The 12,574-nt window shown below is 50.6% G+C and overlaps 38 non-coding genes and 3 pseudogenes across 38 annotated transcripts; all 41 read right to left on the bottom strand.

The window, feature by feature from the left end:
- Window positions 1-174: 174 nt before the first annotated feature.
- Window positions 175-293, bottom strand: LOC130468680 (5S ribosomal RNA). The gene has a single exon (XR_008929065.1). It is a non-coding gene; the product is annotated as a 5S ribosomal RNA (ribosomal RNA).
- Window positions 294-512: 219 nt separating this feature from the next.
- Window positions 513-631, bottom strand: LOC130468637 (5S ribosomal RNA). The gene has a single exon (XR_008929022.1). It is a non-coding gene; the product is annotated as a 5S ribosomal RNA (ribosomal RNA).
- Window positions 632-850: 219 nt separating this feature from the next.
- LOC130468839 (5S ribosomal RNA) lies at window positions 851-969 on the bottom strand. The gene has a single exon (XR_008929224.1). It is a non-coding gene; the product is annotated as a 5S ribosomal RNA (ribosomal RNA).
- A 164-nt stretch (window positions 970-1,133) lies between these two features.
- LOC130468819 (5S ribosomal RNA) lies at window positions 1,134-1,252 on the bottom strand. The gene has a single exon (XR_008929204.1). It is a non-coding gene; the product is annotated as a 5S ribosomal RNA (ribosomal RNA).
- A 219-nt stretch (window positions 1,253-1,471) lies between these two features.
- LOC130468766 (5S ribosomal RNA) lies at window positions 1,472-1,590 on the bottom strand. Its single transcript, XR_008929151.1, has one exon. It is a non-coding gene; the product is annotated as a 5S ribosomal RNA (ribosomal RNA).
- A 112-nt stretch (window positions 1,591-1,702) lies between these two features.
- LOC130468636 (5S ribosomal RNA) lies at window positions 1,703-1,821 on the bottom strand. The gene has a single exon (XR_008929021.1). It is a non-coding gene; the product is annotated as a 5S ribosomal RNA (ribosomal RNA).
- A 215-nt stretch (window positions 1,822-2,036) lies between these two features.
- Window positions 2,037-2,155, bottom strand: LOC130468790 (5S ribosomal RNA). Its single transcript, XR_008929175.1, has one exon. It is a non-coding gene; the product is annotated as a 5S ribosomal RNA (ribosomal RNA).
- Window positions 2,156-2,320: 165 nt separating this feature from the next.
- Window positions 2,321-2,439, bottom strand: LOC130468548 (5S ribosomal RNA). The gene has a single exon (XR_008928933.1). It is a non-coding gene; the product is annotated as a 5S ribosomal RNA (ribosomal RNA).
- Window positions 2,440-2,659: 220 nt separating this feature from the next.
- Window positions 2,660-2,778, bottom strand: LOC130468741 (5S ribosomal RNA). The gene has a single exon (XR_008929126.1). It is a non-coding gene; the product is annotated as a 5S ribosomal RNA (ribosomal RNA).
- A 219-nt stretch (window positions 2,779-2,997) lies between these two features.
- On the bottom strand, window positions 2,998-3,116 carry LOC130468685 (5S ribosomal RNA). The gene has a single exon (XR_008929070.1). It is a non-coding gene; the product is annotated as a 5S ribosomal RNA (ribosomal RNA).
- A 220-nt stretch (window positions 3,117-3,336) lies between these two features.
- Window positions 3,337-3,455, bottom strand: LOC130468709 (5S ribosomal RNA). The gene has a single exon (XR_008929094.1). It is a non-coding gene; the product is annotated as a 5S ribosomal RNA (ribosomal RNA).
- A 219-nt stretch (window positions 3,456-3,674) lies between these two features.
- On the bottom strand, window positions 3,675-3,793 carry LOC130468657 (5S ribosomal RNA). Its single transcript, XR_008929042.1, has one exon. It is a non-coding gene; the product is annotated as a 5S ribosomal RNA (ribosomal RNA).
- Window positions 3,794-4,013: 220 nt separating this feature from the next.
- On the bottom strand, window positions 4,014-4,132 carry LOC130468884 (5S ribosomal RNA). The gene has a single exon (XR_008929269.1). It is a non-coding gene; the product is annotated as a 5S ribosomal RNA (ribosomal RNA).
- A 220-nt stretch (window positions 4,133-4,352) lies between these two features.
- On the bottom strand, window positions 4,353-4,471 carry LOC130468830 (5S ribosomal RNA). The gene has a single exon (XR_008929215.1). It is a non-coding gene; the product is annotated as a 5S ribosomal RNA (ribosomal RNA).
- Window positions 4,472-4,690: 219 nt separating this feature from the next.
- LOC130468663 (5S ribosomal RNA) lies at window positions 4,691-4,809 on the bottom strand. The gene has a single exon (XR_008929048.1). It is a non-coding gene; the product is annotated as a 5S ribosomal RNA (ribosomal RNA).
- A 219-nt stretch (window positions 4,810-5,028) lies between these two features.
- Window positions 5,029-5,147, bottom strand: LOC130468684 (5S ribosomal RNA). Its single transcript, XR_008929069.1, has one exon. It is a non-coding gene; the product is annotated as a 5S ribosomal RNA (ribosomal RNA).
- A 164-nt stretch (window positions 5,148-5,311) lies between these two features.
- LOC130468765 (5S ribosomal RNA) lies at window positions 5,312-5,430 on the bottom strand. The gene has a single exon (XR_008929150.1). It is a non-coding gene; the product is annotated as a 5S ribosomal RNA (ribosomal RNA).
- Window positions 5,431-5,542: 112 nt separating this feature from the next.
- On the bottom strand, window positions 5,543-5,661 carry LOC130468864 (5S ribosomal RNA). Its single transcript, XR_008929249.1, has one exon. It is a non-coding gene; the product is annotated as a 5S ribosomal RNA (ribosomal RNA).
- A 220-nt stretch (window positions 5,662-5,881) lies between these two features.
- Window positions 5,882-6,000, bottom strand: LOC130468707 (5S ribosomal RNA). Its single transcript, XR_008929092.1, has one exon. It is a non-coding gene; the product is annotated as a 5S ribosomal RNA (ribosomal RNA).
- Window positions 6,001-6,220: 220 nt separating this feature from the next.
- On the bottom strand, window positions 6,221-6,339 carry LOC130468672 (5S ribosomal RNA). Its single transcript, XR_008929057.1, has one exon. It is a non-coding gene; the product is annotated as a 5S ribosomal RNA (ribosomal RNA).
- A 219-nt stretch (window positions 6,340-6,558) lies between these two features.
- On the bottom strand, window positions 6,559-6,677 carry LOC130468671 (5S ribosomal RNA). Its single transcript, XR_008929056.1, has one exon. It is a non-coding gene; the product is annotated as a 5S ribosomal RNA (ribosomal RNA).
- A 94-nt stretch (window positions 6,678-6,771) lies between these two features.
- Window positions 6,772-6,888, bottom strand: LOC130468144 (uncharacterized; annotated as a pseudogene).
- A 164-nt stretch (window positions 6,889-7,052) lies between these two features.
- On the bottom strand, window positions 7,053-7,171 carry LOC130468764 (5S ribosomal RNA). The gene has a single exon (XR_008929149.1). It is a non-coding gene; the product is annotated as a 5S ribosomal RNA (ribosomal RNA).
- Window positions 7,172-7,283: 112 nt separating this feature from the next.
- Window positions 7,284-7,402, bottom strand: LOC130468653 (5S ribosomal RNA). Its single transcript, XR_008929038.1, has one exon. It is a non-coding gene; the product is annotated as a 5S ribosomal RNA (ribosomal RNA).
- A 220-nt stretch (window positions 7,403-7,622) lies between these two features.
- LOC130468706 (5S ribosomal RNA) lies at window positions 7,623-7,741 on the bottom strand. The gene has a single exon (XR_008929091.1). It is a non-coding gene; the product is annotated as a 5S ribosomal RNA (ribosomal RNA).
- Window positions 7,742-7,961: 220 nt separating this feature from the next.
- On the bottom strand, window positions 7,962-8,079 carry LOC130468900 (5S ribosomal RNA). Its single transcript, XR_008929285.1, has one exon. It is a non-coding gene; the product is annotated as a 5S ribosomal RNA (ribosomal RNA).
- Window positions 8,080-8,243: 164 nt separating this feature from the next.
- Window positions 8,244-8,362, bottom strand: LOC130468763 (5S ribosomal RNA). The gene has a single exon (XR_008929148.1). It is a non-coding gene; the product is annotated as a 5S ribosomal RNA (ribosomal RNA).
- Window positions 8,363-8,475: 113 nt separating this feature from the next.
- LOC130468652 (5S ribosomal RNA) lies at window positions 8,476-8,594 on the bottom strand. Its single transcript, XR_008929037.1, has one exon. It is a non-coding gene; the product is annotated as a 5S ribosomal RNA (ribosomal RNA).
- Window positions 8,595-8,814: 220 nt separating this feature from the next.
- Window positions 8,815-8,933, bottom strand: LOC130468705 (5S ribosomal RNA). The gene has a single exon (XR_008929090.1). It is a non-coding gene; the product is annotated as a 5S ribosomal RNA (ribosomal RNA).
- A 220-nt stretch (window positions 8,934-9,153) lies between these two features.
- On the bottom strand, window positions 9,154-9,272 carry LOC130468670 (5S ribosomal RNA). Its single transcript, XR_008929055.1, has one exon. It is a non-coding gene; the product is annotated as a 5S ribosomal RNA (ribosomal RNA).
- Window positions 9,273-9,491: 219 nt separating this feature from the next.
- Window positions 9,492-9,610, bottom strand: LOC130468660 (5S ribosomal RNA). Its single transcript, XR_008929045.1, has one exon. It is a non-coding gene; the product is annotated as a 5S ribosomal RNA (ribosomal RNA).
- Window positions 9,611-9,830: 220 nt separating this feature from the next.
- On the bottom strand, window positions 9,831-9,949 carry LOC130468649 (5S ribosomal RNA). The gene has a single exon (XR_008929034.1). It is a non-coding gene; the product is annotated as a 5S ribosomal RNA (ribosomal RNA).
- Window positions 9,950-10,043: 94 nt separating this feature from the next.
- On the bottom strand, window positions 10,044-10,160 carry LOC130468148 (uncharacterized; annotated as a pseudogene).
- A 164-nt stretch (window positions 10,161-10,324) lies between these two features.
- Window positions 10,325-10,443, bottom strand: LOC130468638 (5S ribosomal RNA). The gene has a single exon (XR_008929023.1). It is a non-coding gene; the product is annotated as a 5S ribosomal RNA (ribosomal RNA).
- Window positions 10,444-10,663: 220 nt separating this feature from the next.
- On the bottom strand, window positions 10,664-10,782 carry LOC130468694 (5S ribosomal RNA). Its single transcript, XR_008929079.1, has one exon. It is a non-coding gene; the product is annotated as a 5S ribosomal RNA (ribosomal RNA).
- Window positions 10,783-10,875: 93 nt separating this feature from the next.
- On the bottom strand, window positions 10,876-10,992 carry LOC130468143 (uncharacterized; annotated as a pseudogene).
- Window positions 10,993-11,156: 164 nt separating this feature from the next.
- Window positions 11,157-11,275, bottom strand: LOC130468762 (5S ribosomal RNA). The gene has a single exon (XR_008929147.1). It is a non-coding gene; the product is annotated as a 5S ribosomal RNA (ribosomal RNA).
- Window positions 11,276-11,387: 112 nt separating this feature from the next.
- On the bottom strand, window positions 11,388-11,506 carry LOC130468651 (5S ribosomal RNA). The gene has a single exon (XR_008929036.1). It is a non-coding gene; the product is annotated as a 5S ribosomal RNA (ribosomal RNA).
- Window positions 11,507-11,726: 220 nt separating this feature from the next.
- On the bottom strand, window positions 11,727-11,845 carry LOC130468703 (5S ribosomal RNA). The gene has a single exon (XR_008929088.1). It is a non-coding gene; the product is annotated as a 5S ribosomal RNA (ribosomal RNA).
- A 220-nt stretch (window positions 11,846-12,065) lies between these two features.
- LOC130468669 (5S ribosomal RNA) lies at window positions 12,066-12,184 on the bottom strand. The gene has a single exon (XR_008929054.1). It is a non-coding gene; the product is annotated as a 5S ribosomal RNA (ribosomal RNA).
- Window positions 12,185-12,403: 219 nt separating this feature from the next.
- LOC130468626 (5S ribosomal RNA) lies at window positions 12,404-12,522 on the bottom strand. Its single transcript, XR_008929011.1, has one exon. It is a non-coding gene; the product is annotated as a 5S ribosomal RNA (ribosomal RNA).
- Between the last annotated feature and the right edge of the window lie 52 nt (window positions 12,523-12,574).

The following is a 12,574-nucleotide window of genomic DNA, read 5'->3' as shown; positions in this document are numbered from 1 at the left end:
CCGACCCCCTTTTCTGTTCGGAATGCCGTAACTTTGCGCCCGGTTCTCGGAACTCCGCCGTTCTTTTTCCAAGTTCCTTATTTCTCGACCACCTACGCTCCGCAACTTCGTTTGACCTCGGAAAAAAGGCACCGTCGTCGGGAAAAAAATAAAAAACGGATTTTGGCGAAAAAAGGGGTGCAACACGAGGACTTCCCAGGAGGTCACCCATCCTAATACTACTCTCGCCCAAGCACGCTTAACTGCGGAGTTCTGATGGGATCCGGTGCATTAGTGCTGGTATGATCGCACCCAAACACTTACTGCGCTCATTTCATTATAACCCAAACCCGACTCGACCCGACCCCCTTTTCTGTTAAGAATGCCGTAACTTTGCGCCCGGTTCTCGGAACTCCGCCGTTCTTTTTCCAAGTTCCTTGTTTCTCGACCACCTACGCTCCGCAACCTCGTTTGACCTCGGAAAAAAGGCACCGTCGTCGGAAAAAAATAAAAAACGGAATTTGGCGAAAAAAGGGGTGCAACACGAGGACTTCCCAGGAGGTCACCCATCCTAGTACTATTCTCGCCCAAGCACGCTTAACTGCGGAGTTCTGATGGGATCCGGTGCATTAGTGCTGGTATGATCGCACCCAAACACTTACTGCGCTCATTTCATTATAACCCAAACCCGACCCGACCCGACCCCCTTTTCTGTTCGGAATGCCGTAACTTTGCGCCCGGTTCTCGGAACTCCGCCGTTCTTTTTCCAAGTTCCTTATTTCTCGACCACCTACGCTCCGCAACTTCGTTTGACCTCGGAAAAAAGGCACCGTCGTCGGGAAAAAAATAAAAACGGAATTTGGCGAAAAAAGGGGTGCAACACGAGGACTTCCCAGGAGGTCACCCATTCTAGTACTACTCTCGCCCAAGCACGTTTAACTGCGGAGTTCTGATGGGATCCGGTGCATTAGTTCTGGTATGATCGCACTCAAACACTTACTGCGCTCATTTCATTATAACCCAAACCCGACCCGACCCCCTTTTCTGTTCGGAGTTCCTTATTTCTCGACCACCTACGCTCCGAAACCTCGTTTGACCTTGGAAAAAAGGCACCGTCGTCGGAAAAAAATAAAAAACGGAATTTGGCGAAAAAAGGGGTGCAACACGAGGACTTCCCAGGAGGTCACCCATCCTAGTACTACTCTCGCCCAAGCACGCTTGACTGCGTAGTTCTGATGGGATCCGGTGCATTAGTGCTGGTATGATCGCACCCAAACACTTACTGCGCTCATTTCATTATAACCCAAACCCGACCCGACCCGACCCCCTTTTCTGTTCGGAATGCCGTAACTTTGCGCCCGGTTCTCGGAACTCCGCCGTTCTTTTTCCAAGTTCCTTATTTCTCGACCACCTACGCTCCGCAACTTCGTTTGACCTCGGAAAAAAGGCACCGTCGTCGGGAAAAAAATAAAAAACGGAATTTGGCGAAAAAGGGGTGCAACACGAGGACTTCCCAGGAGGTCACCCATCCTAGTACTACTCTCGCCCAAGCACGCTTAACTGCGGAGTTCTGATGGGATCCGGTTCATTAGTGCTGGTATGATCGCACTCAAACACTTACTGCGCTCATTTCTCGACCACCTACGCTCCGCAACTTCGTTTGACCTCGGAAAAAAGGCACCGTCGTCGGGAAAAAAATAAAAAACGGAATTTGGCGAAAAAAGGGGTGCAACACGAGGACTTCCCAGGAGGTCACCCATCCTAGTACTATTCTCGCCCAAGCACGCTTAACTGCGGAGTTCTGATGGGATCCGGTGCATTAGTGCTGGTATGATCGCACCCAAACACTTACTGCGCTCATTTCATTATAACCCAAACCCGACCCGACCCGACCCCCTTTTCTGTTCGGAATGCCGTAACTTTGCGCCGGTTCTCGGAACTCCGCCGTTCTTTTTCCAAGTTCCTTGTTTCTCGACCACCTACGCTCCGCAACCTCGTTTGACCTCGGAAAAAAGGCACCGTCGGAAAAAAATAAAAAACGGAATTTGGCGAAAAAAGGGGTGCAACACGAGGACTTCCCAGGAGGTCACCCATCCTAGTACTACTCTCGCCCAAGCACGTTTAACTGCGGAGTTCTGATGGGATCCGGTGCATTAGTTCTGGTATGATCGCACTCAAACACTTACTGCGCTCATTTCATTATAACCCAAACCCGACCCGACCCCCTTTTCTGTTCGGAGTTCCTTATTTCTCGACCACCTACGCTCCGCAACTTCGTTTGACCTCGGAAAAAAGGCAACGTCGTCGGGAAAAAAATAAAAAACGGAATTTGGCGAAAAAAGGGGTGCAACACGAGGACTTCCCAGGAGGTCACCCATCCTAGTACTACTCTCGCCCAAGCACGCTTAACTGCGGAGTTCTGATGGGATCCGGTGCGTTAGTGCTGGTATGATCGCACCCAAACACTTACTGCGCTCATTTCATTATAACCCAAACCCGACCCGACCCGACCCCCTTTTCTGTTCGGAATGCCGTAACTTTGCGCCCGGTTCTCGGAACTCCGCCGTTCTTTTTTCAAGTTCCTTATTTCTCGACCACCTACGCTCCGCAACTTCGTTTGACCTCGGAAAAAAGGCACCGTCGTCGGGAAAAAAATAAAAAACGGAATTTGGCGAAAAAAGGGGTTCAACACGAGGACTTCCCAGGAGGTCACCCATCCTAGTACTACTCTCGCCCAAGCACGCTTAACTGCGGAGTTCTGATGGGATCCGGTGCATTAGTGCTGGTATGATCGCACCCAAACACTTACTGCGCTCATTTCATTATAACCCAAACCCGACCCGACCCGACCCCCTTTTCTGTTCGGAATGCCGTAACTTTGCGCCCGGTTCTCGGAACTCCGCCGTTCTTTTTCCAAGTTCCTTATTTCTCGACCACCTACACTCCGCAACCTCGTTTGACCTCGGAAAAAAGGCACCGTCGTCGGAAAAAAATAAAAAACGGAATTTGGCGAAAAAAGGGGTGCAACACGAGGACTTCCCAGGAGGTCACCCATCCTAGTACTACTCTCGCCCAAGCGCGCTTAACTGCGGAGTTCTGATGGGATCCGGTGCATTAGTGCTGGTATGATCGCACCCAAACACTTACTGCGCTCATTTCATTATAACCCAAACCCGACCCGACCCGACCCCCTTTTCTGTTCGGAATGCCGTAACTTTGCGCCCGGTTCTCGGAACTCCGCCGTTCTTTTTCCAAGTTCCTTATTTCTCGACCACCTACGCTCCGCAACTTCGTTTGACCTCGGAAAAAAGGCACCGTCGTCGGGAAAAAAATAAAAAACGGAATTTGGCGAAAAAAGGGGTGCAACACGAGGACTTCCCAGGAGGTCACCCATCCTAGTACTACTCTCGCCCAAGCACGCTTAACTGCGGAGTTCTGATGGGATCCGGTGCATTAGTGTTGGTATGATCGCACCCAAACACTTACTGCGCTCATTTCATTATAACCCAAACCCGACCCGACCCGACCCCCTTTTCTGTTCGGAATGCCGTAACTTTGCGCCGGTTCTCGGAACTCCGCCGTTCTTTTTCCAAGTTCCTTATTTCTCGACCACCTACGCTCCGCAACTTCGTTTGACCTCGGAAAAAAGGCAACGTCGTCGGGAAAAAAATAAAAAACGGAATTTGGCGAAAAAAGGGGTGCAACACGAGGACTTCCTAGGAGGTCACCCATCCTAGTACTACTCTCGCCCAAGCACGCTTAACTGCGGAGTTCTGATGGGATCCGGTGCATTAGTGCTGGTATGATCGCACCCAAACACTTACTGCGCTCATTTCATTATAACCCAAACCCGACCCGACCCGACCCCCTTTTCTGTTCGGAATGCCGTAACTTTGCGCCCGGTTCTCGGAACTCCGCCGTTCTTTTTCCAAGTTCCTTATTTCTCGACCACCTACGCTCCGCAACTTCGTTTGACCTCGGAAAAAAGGCACCGTCGTCGGGAAAAAAATAAAAAACGGAATTTGGCGAAAAAAGGGGTTCAACACGAGGACTTCCCAGGAGGTCACCCATCCTAGTACTACTCTCGCCCAAGCACGCTTGACTGCGTAGTTCTGATGGGATCCGGTGCATTAGTGCTGGTATGATCGCACCCAAACACTTACTGCGCTCATTTCATTATAACCCAAACCCGACCCGACCCGACCCCCTTTTCTGTTCGGAATGCCGTAACTTTGCGCCCGGTTCTCGGAACTCCGCCGTTCTTTTTCCAAGTTCCTTATTTCTCGACCACCTACGCTCCGCAACTTCGTTTGACCTCGGAAAAAAGGCACCGTCGTCGGGAAAAAAATAAAAAACGGAATCTGGCGAAAAAAGGGGTGCAACACGAGGACTTCCCAGGAGGTCACCCATCCTAGTACTACTCTCGCCCAAGCACGCTTAACTGCGGAGTTCTGATGGGATTCGTTGCATTAGTGCTGGTATGATCGCACCCAAACACTTACTGCGCTCATTTCATTATAACCCAAACCCGACCCGACCCGACCCCCTTTTCTGTTCGGAATGCCGTAACTTTGCGCCCGGTTCTCGGAACTCCGCCGTTCTTTTTCCAAGTTCCTTATTTCTCGACCACCAACACTCCGCAACCTCGTTTGACCTCGGAAAAAAGGCACCGTCGTCGAAAAAAAATAAAAAACGGAATTTGGCGAAAAAAGGGGTGCAACACGAGGAATTCCCAGGAGGTCACCCATCCTAGTACTACTCTCGCCCAAGCACGCTTGACTGCGGAGTTCTGATGGGATCCGGTGCATTAGTGCTGGTATGATCGCACCCAAACACTTACTGCGCTCATTTCATTATAACCCAAACCCGACCCGACCCGACCCCCTTTTCTGTTCGGAATGCCGTAACTTTGCGCCCGGTTCTCGGAACTCCGCCGTTCTTTTTCCAAGTTCCTTATTTCTCGACCACCTACACTCCGCAACCTCGTTTGACCTCGGAAAAAAGGCACCGTCGTCGGAAAAAAATAAAAAACGGAATTTGGCGAAAAAAGGGGTGCAACACGAGGACTTCCCAGGAGGTCACCCATCCTAGTACTACTCTCGCCCAAGCGCGCTTAACTGCGGAGTTCTGATGGGATCCGGTGCATTAGTGCTGGTATGATCGCACCCAAACACTTACTGCGCTCATTTCATTATAACCCAAACCCGACCCGACCCCCTTTTCTGTTCGGAGTTCCTTATTTCTCGACCACCTACGCTCCGCAACCTCGTTTGACCTTGGAAAAAAGGCACCGTCGTCGGAAAAAAATAAAAAACGGAATTTGGCGAAAAAAGGGGTGCAACACGAGGACTTCCCAGGAGGTCACCCATCCTAGTACTACTCTCGCCCAAGCACGCTTAACTGCGGAGTTCTGATGGGATCCGGTTCATTAGTGCTGGTATGATCGCACTCAAACACTTACTGCGCTCATTTCTCGACCACCTACGCTCCGCAACTTCGTTTGACCTCGGAAAAAAGGCACCGTCGTCGGGAAAAAAATAAAAAACGGAATTTGGCGAAAAAAGGGGTGTAACACGAGGACTTCCCAGGAGGTCACCCATCCTAGTACTACTCTCGCCCAAGCACGCTTGACTGCGGAGTTCTGATGGGATCGGGTGCATTAGTGCTGGTATGATCGCACCCAAACACTTACTGCGCTCATTTCATTATAACCCAAACCCGACCCGACCCGACCCCCTTTTCTGTTCGGAATGCCGTAACTTTGCGCCCGGTTCTCGGAACTCCGCCGTTCTTTTTCCAAGTTCCTTATTTCTCGACCACCTACGCTCCGCAACTTCGTTTGACCTCGGAAAAAAGGCACCGTCGTCGGGAAAAAAATAAAAAACGGAATTTGGCGAAAAAAGGGGTGCAACACGAGGACTTCCCAGGAGGTCACCCATCTTAGTACTACTCTCGCCCAAGCACGCTTAACTGCGGAGTTCTGATGGAATCCGGTGCATTAGTGCTGGTATGATTGCACCCAAACACTTACTGCGCTCATTTCATTATAACCCAAACCCGACCCGACCCGACCCCCTTTTCTGTTCGGAATGCCGTAACTTTGCGCCCGGTTCTCGGAACTCCGCCGTTCTTTTTCCAAGTTCCTTATTTCTCGACCACCTACGCTCCGCAACTTCGTTTGACCTCGGAAAAAAGGCACCGTCGTCGGGAAAAAAATAAAAAACGGAATTTGGCGAAAAAAGGGGTGCAACACGAGGACTTCCCAGGAGGTCACCCATCCTAGTACTACTCTCGCCCAAGCACGCTTAACTGCGGAGTTCTGATGGAATCCGGTGCATTAGTGCTGGTATGATCGCACCCAAACACTTACTGCGCTCATTTCATTATAACCCAAACCCGACCCGACCCGACCCCCTTTTCTGTTCGGAATGCCGTAACTTTGCGCCCGGTTCTCGGAACTCCGCCGTTCTTTTTCCAAGTTCCTTATTTCTCGACCACCTACGCTCCGCAACCTCGTTTGACCTCGGAAAAAAGGCACCGTCGTCGGAAAAAAATAAAAAACGGAATTTGGCGAAAAAAGGGGTGCAACACGAGGACTTCCCAGGAGGTCACCCATCCTAGTACTACTCTCGCCCAAGCACGCTTAACTGCGGAGTTCTGATGGGATCCGGTGCATTAGTGCTGGTATGATCGCACCCAAACACTTACTGCGCTCATTTCATTATAACCTCGTTTGACCTCGGAAAAAAGGCACCGTCGTCGGAAAAAAATAAAAAAAACGGAATTTGGCGAAAAAAGGGGTGCAACACTTCCCAGGAGGTCACCCATCCTAGTACTACTCTCGCCCAAGCACGTTTAACTGCGAGTTCTGATGGGATCCGGTGCATTGGTGCTGGTATGATCGCACTCAAACACTTACTGCGCTCATTTCATTATAACCCAAACCCGACCCGACCCCCTTTTCTGTTCGGAGTTCCTTATTTCTCGACCACCTACGCTCCGCAACCTCGTTTGACCTTGGAAAAAAGGCACCGTCGTCGGAAAAAAATAAAAAACGGAATTTGGCGAAAAAAGGGGTGCAACACGAGGACTTCCCAGGAGGTCACCCATCCTAGTACTACTCTCGCCCAAGCACGCTTAACTGCGGAGTTCTGATGGGATCCGGTTCATTAGTGCTGGTATGATCGCACTCAAACACTTACTGCGCTCATTTCTCGACCACCTACGCTCCGCAACTTCGTTTGACCTCGGAAAAAAGGCACCGTCGTCGGGAAAAAAATAAAAAACGGAATTTGGCGAAAAAAGGGGTGCAACACGAGGACTTCCCAGGAGGTCACCCATCCTAGTACTACTCTCGCCCAAGCACGCTTGACTGCGGAGTTCTGATGGGATCCGGTGCATTAGTGCTGGTATGATCGCACCCAAACACTTACTGCGCTCATTTCATTATAACCCAAACCCGACCCGACCCGACCCCCTTTTCTGTTCGGAATGCCGTAACTTTGCGCCCGGTTCTCGGAACTCCGCCGTTCTTTTTCCAAGTTCCTTATTTCTCGACCACCTACGCTCCGCAACTTCGTTTGACCTCGGAAAAAAGGCACCGTCGTCGGGAAAAAAATAAAAAACGGAATTTGGCGAAAAAAGGGGTGCAACACGAGGACTTCCCAGGAGGTCACCCATCTTAGTACTACTCTCGCCCAAGCACGCTTAACTGCGGAGTTCTGATGGAATCCGGTGCATTAGTGCTGGTATGATTGCACCCAAACACTTACTGCGCTCATTTCATTATAACCCAAACCCGACCCGACCCGACCCCCTTTTCTGTTCGGAATGCCGTAACTTTGCGCCCGGTTCTCGGAACTCCGCCGTTCTTTTTCCAAGTTCCTTATTTCTCGACCACCTACGCTCCGCAACTTCGTTTGACCTCGGAAAAAAGGCACCGTCGTCGGGAAAAAAATAAAAAACGAAATTTGGCGAAAAAAGGGGTGCAACACGAGGACTTCCCAGGAGGTCACCCATCCTAGTACTACTCTCGCCCAAGCACGTTTAACTGCGAGTTCCGATGGGATCCGGTGCATTGGTGCTGGTATGATCGCACTCAAACACTTACTGCGCTCATTTCATTATAACCCAAACCCGACCCGACCCCCTTTTCTGTTCGGAGTTCCTTATTTCTCGACCACCTACGCTCCGCAACCTCGTTTGACCTTGGAAAAAAGGCACCGTCGTCGGAAAAAAATAAAAAACGGAATTTGGCGAAAAAAGGGGTGCAACACGAGGACTTCCCAGGAGGTCACCCATCCTAGTACTACTCTCGCCCAAGCACGCTTAACTGCGGAGTTCTGATGGGATCCGGTTCATTAGTGCTGGTATGATCGCACTCAAACACTTACTGCGCTCATTTCTCGACCACCTACGCTCCGCAACTTCGTTTGACCTCGGAAAAAAGGCACCGTCGTCGGGAAAAAAATAAAAAACGGAATTTGGCGAAAAAAAGGGGTGCAACACGAGGACTTCCCAGGAGGTCACCCATCCTAGTACTACTCTCGCCCAAGCACGCTTGACTGCGGAGTTCTGATGGGATCCGGTGCATTAGTGCTGGTATGATCGCACCCAAACACTTACTGCGCTCATTTCATTATAACCCAAACCCGACCCGACCCGACCCCCTTTTCTGTTCGGAATGCCGTAACTTTGCGCCCGGTTCTCGGAACTCCGCCGTTCTTTTTCCAAGTTCCTTATTTCTCGACCACCTACGCTCCGCAACTTCGTTTGACCTCGGAAAAAAGGCACCGTCGTCGGGAAAAAAATAAAAAACGGAATTTGGCGAAAAAAGGGGTGCAACACGAGGACTTCCCAGGAGGTCACCCATCTTAGTACTACTCTCGCCCAAGCACGCTTAACTGCGGAGTTCTGATGGAATCCGGTGCATTAGTGCTGGTATGATTGCACCCAAACACTTACTGCGCTCATTTCATTATAACCCAAACCCGACCCGACCCGACCCCCTTTTCTGTTCGGAATGCCGTAACTTTGCGCCCGGTTCTCGGAACTCCGCCGTTCTTTTTCCAAGTTCCTTATTTCTCGACCACCTACGCTCCGCAACTTCGTTTGACCTCGGAAAAAAGGCACCGTCGTCGGGAAAAAAATAAAAAACGGAATTTGGCGAAAAAAGGGGTGCAACACGAGGACTTCCCAGGAGGTCACCCATCCTAGTACTACTCTCGCCCAAGCACGCTTAACTGCGGAGTTCTGATGGAATCCGGTGCATTAGTGCTGGTATGATCGCACCCAAACACTTACTGCGCTCATTTCATTATAACCCAAACCCGACCCGACCCGACCCCCTTTTCTGTTCGGAATGCCGTAACTTTGCGCCCGGTTCTCGGAACTCCGCCGTTCTTTTTCCAAATTCCTTATTTCTCGACCACCTACGCTCCGCAACCTCGTTTGACCTCGGAAAAAAGGCACCGTCGTCGGAAAAAAATAAAAAACGGAATTTGGCGAAAAAAGGGGTGCAACACGAGGACTTCCCAGGAGGTCACCCATCCTAGTACTACTCTCGCCCAAGCACGCTTAACTGCGGAGTTCTGATGGGATCCGGTGCATTAGTGCTGGTATGATCGCACCCAAACACTTACTGCGCTCATTTCATTATAACCCAAACCCGACCCGACCCGACCCCCTTTTCTGTTCGGAATGCCGTAACTTTGCGCCCGGTTCTCGGAACTCCGCCGTTCTTTTTCCAAGTTCCTTATTTCTAGACCACCTACGCTCCGCAACCTCGTTTGACCTCGGAAAAAAGGCACCGTCGTCGGGAAAAAAATAAAAAACGGAATTTGGCGAAAAAAGGGGTGCAACACGAGGACTTCCCAGGAGGTCACCCATCCTAGTACTACTCTCGCCCAAGCACGCTTAACTGCGGAGTTCTGATGGGATCCGGTGCATTAGTGCTGGTATGATCGCACCCAAACACTTACTGCGCTCATTTCATTATAACCTCGTTTGACCTCGGAAAAAAGGCACCGTCGTCGGAAAAAAATAAAAAAAACGGAATTTGGCGAAAAAAGGGGTGCAACACTTCCCAGGAGATCACCCATCCTAGTACTACTCTCGCCCAAGCACGTTTAACTGCGAGTTCTGATGGGATCCGGTGCATTGGTGCTGGTATGATCGCACTCAAACACTTACTGCGCTCATTTCATTATAACCCAAACCCGACCCGACCCCCTTTTCTGTTCGGAGTTCCTTATTTCTCGACCACCTACGCTCCGCAACCTCGTTTGACCTTGGAAAAAAGGCACCGTCGTCGGAAAAAAATAAAAAACGGAATTTGGCGAAAAAAGGGGTGCAACACGAGGACTTCCCAGGAGGTCACCCATCCTAGTACTACTCTCGCCCAAGCACGCTTAACTGCGGAGTTCTGATGGGATCCGGTGCATTAGTGCTGGTATGATCGCACCCAAACACTTACTGCGCTCATTTCATTATAACCCAAACCTGACCCGACCCGACCCCCTTTTCTGTTCGGAATGCCGTAACTTTGCGCCCGGTTCTCGGAACTCCGCCGTTCTTTTTCCAAGTTCCTTATTTCTAGACCACCTACGCTCCGCAACCTCGTTTGACCTCGGAAAAAAGGCACCGTCGTCGGGAAAAAAATAAAAAACGGAATTTGGCGAAAAAAGGGGTGCAACACGAGGACTTCCCAGGAGGTCACCCATCCTAGTATTACTCTCGCCCAAGCACGCTTAACTGCGGAGTTCTGATGGGATCCGGTGCATTAGTGCTGGTATGATCGCACCCAAACACTTACTGCGCTCATTTCATTATAACCTCGTTTGACCTCGGAAAAAAGGCACCGTCGTCGGAAAAAAATAAAAAAACGGAATTTGGCGAAAAAAGGGGTGCAACACTTCCCAGGAGGTCACCCATCCTAGTACTACTCTCGCCCAAGCACGTTTAACTGCGAGTTCTGATGGGATCCGGTGCATTGGTGCTGGTATGATCGCACTCAAACACTTACTGCGCTCATTTCATTATAACCCAAACCCGACCCGACCCCCTTTTCTGTTCGGAGTTCCTTATTTCTCGACCACCTACGCTCCGCAACCTCGTTTGACCTTGGAAAAAAGGCACCGTCGTCGGAAAAAAATAAAAAACGGAATTTGGCGAAAAAAGGGGTGCAACACGAGGACTTCCCAGGAGGTCACCCATCCTAGTACTACTCTCGCCCAAGCACGCTTAACTGCGGAGTTCTGATGGGATCCGGTTCATTAGTGCTGGTATGATCGCACTCAAACACTTACTGCGCTCATTTCTCGACCACCTACGCTCCGCAACTTCGTTTGACCTCGGAAAAAAGGCACCGTCGTCGGGAAAAAAATAAAAAACGGAATTTGGCGAAAAAAGGGGTGCAACACGAGGACTTCCCAGGAGGTCACCCATCCTAGTACTACTCTCGCCCAAGCACGCTTGACTGCGGAGTTCTGATGGGATCCGGTGCATTAGTGCTGGTATGATCGCACCCAAACACTTACTGCGCTCATTTCATTATAACCCAAACCCGACCCGACCCGACCCCCTTTTCTGTTCGGAATGCCGTAACTTTGCGCCCGGTTCTCGGAACTCCGCCGTTCTTTTTCCAAGTTCCTTATTTCTCGACCACCTACGCTCCGCAACTTCGTTTGACCTCGGAAAAAAGGCACCGTCGTCGGGAAAAAAATAAAAAACGGAATTTGGCGAAAAAAGGGGTGCAACACGAGGACTTCCCAGGAGGTCACCCATCTTAGTACTACTCTCGCCCAAGCACGCTTAACTGCGGAGTTCTGATGGAATCCGGTGCATTAGTGCTGGTATGATTGCACCCAAACACTTACTGCGCTCATTTCATTATAACCCAAACCCGACCCGACCCGACCCCCTTTTCTGTTCGGAATGCCGTAACTTTGCGCCCGGTTCTCGGAACTCCGCCGTTCTTTTTCCAAGTTCCTTATTTCTCGACCACCTACGCTCCGCAACTTCGTTTGACCTCGGAAAAAAGGCACCGTCGTCGGGAAAAAAATAAAAAACGGAATTTGGCGAAAAAAGGGGTGCAACACGAGGACTTCCCAGGAGGTCACCCATCCTAGTACTACTCTCGCCCAAGCACGCTTAACTGCGGAGTTCTGATGGAATCCGGTGCATTAGTGCTGGTATGATCGCACCCAAACACTTACTGCGCTCATTTCATTATAACCCAAACCCGACCCGACCCGACCCCCTTTTCTGTTCGGAATGCCGTAACTTTGCGCCCGGTTCTCGGAACTCCGCCGTTCTTTTTCCAAGTTCCTTATTTCTCGACCACCTACGCTCCGCAACCTCGTTTGACCTCGGAAAAAAGGCACCGTCGTTGGAAAAAAATAAAAAACGGAATTTGGCGAAAAAAGGGGTGCAACACGAGGACTTCCCAGGAGGTCACCCATCCTAGTACTACTCTCGCCCAAGCACGCTTAACTGCGGAGTTCTGATGGGATCCGGTGCATTAGTGCTGGTATGATCGCACCCAAACACTTACTGCGCTCATTTCATTATAACCCAAACCCGACCCGACCCGACC

Source organism: Spinacia oleracea, chromosome 2 (assembly GCF_020520425.1).
Source record: "Spinacia oleracea cultivar Varoflay chromosome 2, BTI_SOV_V1, whole genome shotgun sequence".
Taxonomy (NCBI): domain Eukaryota; kingdom Viridiplantae; phylum Streptophyta; class Magnoliopsida; order Caryophyllales; family Amaranthaceae; genus Spinacia; species Spinacia oleracea.
The sequence above is the reverse complement of the archived record's forward strand: the minus strand, read 5'-3'. Positions and strand labels throughout refer to the sequence as shown.